The sequence below is a fragment of the Euleptes europaea genome, chromosome 14 (genome assembly GCF_029931775.1).
Source record: "Euleptes europaea isolate rEulEur1 chromosome 14, rEulEur1.hap1, whole genome shotgun sequence".
NCBI classification, from domain to species: domain Eukaryota; kingdom Metazoa; phylum Chordata; class Lepidosauria; order Squamata; family Sphaerodactylidae; genus Euleptes; species Euleptes europaea.
The window spans coordinates 19,084,568-19,090,738 of record NC_079325.1 but is presented as its reverse complement, the minus strand read 5'-3'; positions in this window follow the sequence as shown (position 1 = coordinate 19,090,738).

Genomic DNA, 6,171 nt, shown 5'->3' with positions numbered 1-6,171 from the left:
CAACATCGTATCAATCAAATCATACTTTTTATTTCTTATTTGGGAGCCCCCACCCCCAATATTCAGCTCCAGTGTCATCACAACTTTATAACAAGAACATTCCCATGTAGAAAATCAGAGTATCTAAGCTGTCTGAATATTTCCAGTCAATCAGATAAATGACAGATCTTGCTTTCCTCTATGAGGCTTCCTTACTAGCAAATAAGTTTAGGATTGCAGCCCAAATAATATATTTTATTTTCTTTCCCATTTAATTAAATAGGGTTTATTTACTAGTAAATAAGATTGCAGTTCATACCAGATATCGTATCATATGCTTCCTTTCACCCGGCTATCCAGTTTCAAAAAGACAAGTAAGATTCAACCTGAAACTCCCATTCTCTTGCTCAGCCTCCAACTTGTTGCCTCACTATTAGAAATGGGATCCTTACCATTACTGAGTGCCTTACAGTCTGCTCGTCTCCTTGGCACTGGTGGTGACATAGAAGGAGAATGTCCCTCCTGGTGAATTTATTATAGCCTTTTATCTGGGGAGGATATGAGGAATCCTCGTCCAGGAAGATGTAATTGGAAGCTCAAACGTGTTCTATTCAGCCCCGTAGCTCTGTTTGCGTCAGAGCCTGGGAAGGGCGAATGTGTACTAGTAAGGGGGGAGGTCGCAGAGATTATCTGCAGCACCGAAGCACCTGCTATTCATGGCTTTTTATCAGGGTTTTATCTCTCAAATACATCTCTCAAACACATGTGTTGTCACAGAGTTCAGAAAGCAAACAACAGAGGCCTCTAAGGTTGCCATCTCTGCCTTAGGACGTTCCTGGAGATTTAGGGATGGTGCTGGGGAGGGTGGAGTTTGAAGAGGGGGGAGCTAGGGTTGCCACCCACCAGCCATTTTCTCCAGGGAAAGTGATCTCTGTAGTCTGGAGATCAATTCCAGGAGATCTCCAGGCCCCACCAGGAGATTGGCAAGCCTAGGTAGGAGTAGTATTAGGCAGAGGAGCAGTGGTAAAACCAGTCATTACCAAAACAGATGGAGTAACAAGACCAGGAGCCGTGCCTGTCAAAACATTAGTAACTGCAACAAGGGTACTAGTAGTAATCACAGCAGTAAGACAGGATCCTTCATACTCTAAGAGGTTTCAGTGGCATTGTTTGTACTTGTGTTGTACTAACTTCTTCTGAAAGTCACCACCACTGTATAGGTAAAACTGAGACTATGGGCGAAAACGCATGGTCGCTTTATCCTCCTTCAATCCCTGTTTTAGCCAGGATCGAACGCACATTAGGCGAAACGCATGAGTTCGATCCAGGCTGAATCCTGGCTGAAACAGGGATTAAAGGAGGATAAAGTGACCATGCGTTTTCGCCCTATATTGAGGAGTAAGATGCTGACTAGAAAAGCTACAGAATAAGGAACAGGTCATAAGAAGATCTTGGTCTCGGAACTGCACAAACTGGGAGGGTTTGGAGCCAGTTAGAGGGATGCTTACCACAATCAGAACAGAAACTCAAGCTAATGTCCAGGTCACAGTCCAAGTGGGAAAGTATGTGGAATTTCCCATGCAAAGTAGGAGTGATTACAGCAGAGGTGGTGAAACTCATGGGAGCTGGACATCAGGATCTGATCACTGAGCACCATTTGGGGGATGATTCTGGCTGTTGTTATAGAACTCAGGACTCAATGGAATAATAATGATGATGATGATGATGATGATGATGATGAAAAGATCACTATCCCCAGCCTTGGGAAGGGGACAAGAATTCAGGCAATCTTAGCCAGGACCTTCCTGACTGGTAGGGTAAAGTTGCTGAGCCCCGGGGATATAATCAAATAAAAGGAAGAGCAGTCTTGGAAGGGCAGGTAAGCTTGTTAGAGGTGATCCTAGTTGCCTCATTGGAATGTGGGACGTTCAATATTAAGACGTGAGAAAAGATAAAACTCTACTGAGTAGAATGCTGAAGTAACCTGGAATCTTATTGTTAGGGGGGAAATGAGACAAAACCTTGACAAAAAAAGAACTATTTGAGTAAAAATTTGTGAGCCTAACAGCGCAGTCTGAAGCAGAGTTATAGCCGTCTAAGCCTATTGACTTCAGTGGCTTAGAAGCATGTAACTATGTTTAGGATTGCACTGTTAGTGCTTTCAGCAGGTATGCCTCTCTCTGAATGTCATTGTTCCCTGATGGAGTCAGTCTGGGAGGTCCCAGTCCAGCCACCTCTTTTCTTGGACTTGCCCTTTGACCTGTAAATGTCCCCACATATTTCATGAATGGTGAGTAGCAAAGATTGCAGTCTTCTGGCAAACCTCCTTGGTACGTGACCCTCCCTTAGGTTAGTTTATTCAGCAACAAGAAGTTCTCTATTGTGGAGCCAGTGCTTTCAAATGGCTCACGTCTCCCACTTTTCAGAAATCATGCAGCAGCAATTTTATTTCAGTGCACTTTTTTTGTGGAGTGTGAAATAACTGTTGAGAAGGGGCTGTTAGGAATGCTTGGCTATGGTTTTCTCTAGGTGTGCTTTAACTCGGTTGTGTCGTTTTAATTTTTACTGCAACTTGTTGCCAGTGTGAGCCGTCGAAGGAAGGAAGGAAGGGGCTTCAGATAGAGGAGGAAAGAGAAAGGTCAATGCAAAATGGAAGCCTGATGGAAACAAATTGGAGGGAGCTGCACAGTCCACAAAGAAAGAAAGCATTGAGCTCAATCTTGAATAAATTGGAAATTTCCACTGAATCCCCTTTCCTACTGCAGAGCCTTTTCATGCCATTCCCCAATGCCCCAGGAGCAGCATTTCATGGAGATTAGTAGGCTGCACTGAGAAGCAAGAAAGTTCCATACCAGTGCAATCCTAAACCGAGCTACATCCTTCTAAGTCCAATGAAGTCAATGGATTTAAGAAAGGTATAACCCTTCTTAGGATGACATGGTAGGTCTGGACTCAGACCTTTTTTTTTTTTTTACACAAGGGTGTGGAGACAAGGGGAAGAGTTAATGAGGGGGAGTTTTGTTGGTCACTTTTTTTTTTTTTTTTAATTGCATGTAACATGTCTTATTTCAAAGCCTGTGTAGACTACCTTAACTACACAAATATGCAAACATGCACAAAAAGAAAGGATTCTGTTGGGTGTTTTGTGTTAAAGAAAATTAGTCTTTCTTTACAAATACAGATGTAGGTATTCTCAGGAAGAGGTTCTATGCGTGCCTGTTTGCTTTGCCAAGCTTGTGCAATGAAAGCTAAGGTCACACAGAAGTCAATCACCTTTGTCATCTCATTTTTCCCTCCAGCAAAGAGTGTTCCTCCTTATGCTGCTGGTAGAAGATGACTAGTCTCTCCTGCCAGACATACACAGTTCCCCTTACAGGCAAAGCATATCCCACACACCCAGAGACAAATCCTATTTGGTGACTCACAACCATTTACTATGCACAGCTAACGCAAGAGCAATGATTGCGCTATCTGGGAGAAGGGTTGTGTTTCCCCCCGTGCAGATACCATGTCCCCATGATCGTAGAACAGCCCGGAGAGGAAGCTGGGGTGTACATTGGGGGCTATGTGCAACAGACCAGAAACAAATGTGTATTTATTATATAAGGCTTGTAAAAATTTTATTTATTACTTAACGGTAAAAGTTTGTGACTGTGTTTTCACCTGCCTAGTGGGACGGTCCCTGGTCTGGAAACACTGTACCCCCCACCAGGGAAATGATTTCTACAGGGAGGCTGGGGGATTGCCTGGCAACAGGACAAGAGAAGGAGTGGGCTCCAAGGGAGAGGAAGGGGAGTGGGCTCCAAGGGAGAGGAAGGGAAGAAGCAGAGGTTTTTTCTCCTGAGGGAGTAGAGAAATTCTGAAGAAGTTCCAGAGGGGAAAAGGCCTGGGGTGTCAGAGAAAGACAGCTGGCAGAAGAGTGGCCAGCGTGGTGTAGTGGTTAAGAGTGGCGGACTCTAATCTGGAGAACTGGGTTTGATTCCCCACTCCTCCACATGAAGCCTGCTGGGTGACCTTGGGCTAGTCACAGTTCTCTCAGCCCCACCTACTTCACAAGGTGTCTGTTGTGGGGAGAAGAAGGAAAGGCGATTGTAAGCTGCTTTGAGACTCCTTAAAGGTAGAGAAAAGCAAGGTATAAAAACCAACTCTTCTTCTTCTGCCCTTGGCCTTCGATCCTGAGTGTTTATGAGCCTTCTCCCGCTGTGACTGTGAGAAAAAGTAGCTTCTCAGAGTTTGTGAGGAAAAGAGACCTCTGCAAGTGTGCAGTGAGATCTGTTTGCACCTTGAGAGTCAGAGCCCAGAGGCTAAAGGGATTTCCTTCTCTTCTCACCCAGGCTTTGGACCCGCTTGGTATATTTTATTATTCACACAGTTTTGTTTAAAACTCCCATTGCAACCCCTTGGTTTTCCTTTCTTTAAATAAAAGCTGTTTGTTTAAGTGTTGTTCAGGTTTTGAATCCACAATTCTGTGACCACTAACCAGGGCATTTCAAGCCTAAAAGGGTTATAATTGCATAATGAAGTGACAGTGTTGTGAGAACACCAAGCCCCGGGGAAAGGCTCTGGAGAACAACTTGTTGCTATTGTAAGAATTGTCTGAATGGACTATTGCCAAAGCAGCATCTGCAAGACAGATTCCAGATTACTGCCAGAACTTATATTTTCAAAGGGAACATTAAGTCTTGGTCCCAGTAGCTTTGATGCAACCTGAGATTGTATTATTATTATTTTCATCCACCACTACCTAACTGTGAGCCAGTTATTTGGGTAGAGTCGTTACAGCACTGGACTGAGATTTGGGATACCCATGTTCAAAGCCCCACTCGGCCATGAAAGCTTGCTAAGTAACCTTGGGCCAGTCACTCTCTCTCTGCCCAGTCTACCTCACAGGGTTGTTGTGAGGATAAAATAGAGGAGAGAAAAATGATGTAAACCACTTTGTGTCCCCATTGCAGAGAAAGGCAAGATATAAATGAAGTAAATCTAAAAATAAAAATAAATAGCTGAATTAAGTATTCATAATGCCCTCTGTGGGCATTTTTGTAGTGTTCTATAATGAACTCTATGAGCCACTTTATAGTGTTATACCCAGAGGTGGGCTGATAGGCGGTGTCCTTACATGGGTGTCCTTTTTACACGGCATCAAGAATCTGATATCATGTTTACTAAGCAACTGTTTGACAGACCCGATCTTGAGGGGAAACATATCTTCTCTTAAATTTAACTTGTGATGAACCTGTATTTAAACACAAACAAAGATTACAATAAAAACACATTTTCTTTCATTCTGTTTGGAAAATTTATGAATCTGCATCATGCACTTGCCATTCTTTTCCTTTCCCACCCCACCCCCCACCCCAGATGCAAAGGAAAGGATGACTGTTGTGGCTGTGAAAAAGGAAGCAAAATGTGCTGAGCCATCACTTCCCTTTATTCGACTCGATTCTCAGAAGCACTATCTGCTATCTTTACATTTATGGTTGACATTACTCTGCAGCAGGGGAGAGGCAGAATTCTGCACATGCTCATGGGCAGTAAGCTTTTTTACTTCATATGTTGGGATACAGTTTAGGAAGCTCTGTGGCAGAGGATAGGTGGCATTGAGCTCTGTTACTTTATATATTTGGATCTGAGTCCAGTAGCACCTTAGAGACCAACAAGATTTTCAGGATATAAACTTTCGAGAGTCAAAGCTTCCTTCATCAGACACCAGCAGGAATGGAGATCCCGAAATCTTACACCGTGAAACTCTTGGTGGTCTCTAAGGGGAGACTTGGACTAGAATCTAACAGTTCTACTGCAGACCAACATGGCTACCCTCTGAAACTATTTATACATTTGGGTCTGGTTGATGTTACTCTACAGCAGAGGAGAGGAGGCACTCTGCACATGCTCAAGGACTTTAAGCTTTCTTACATTGTACTTGAGGATCCAAGTGAAGTCACCCGGCATCGGAGGAGGGCTTTGCACATGGCTCAGGGACACCACTAGAAAAGAGGAAGAGTCCAGTAGCACCTTAAAGACTAACAAAAATTTTGGCGAACAAAATACCCTTCAGGTATCTGAAGAAGTGAGCTGAGACACTGAGAGAGTGTCAGAGACACTGTCCTTCAGTGTTACTCCTCTGAAGATGCCTGCCATAGCTGCTGGCGAAACGTCAGGAAAGAAAATACCAAGACCACGGTCACACAA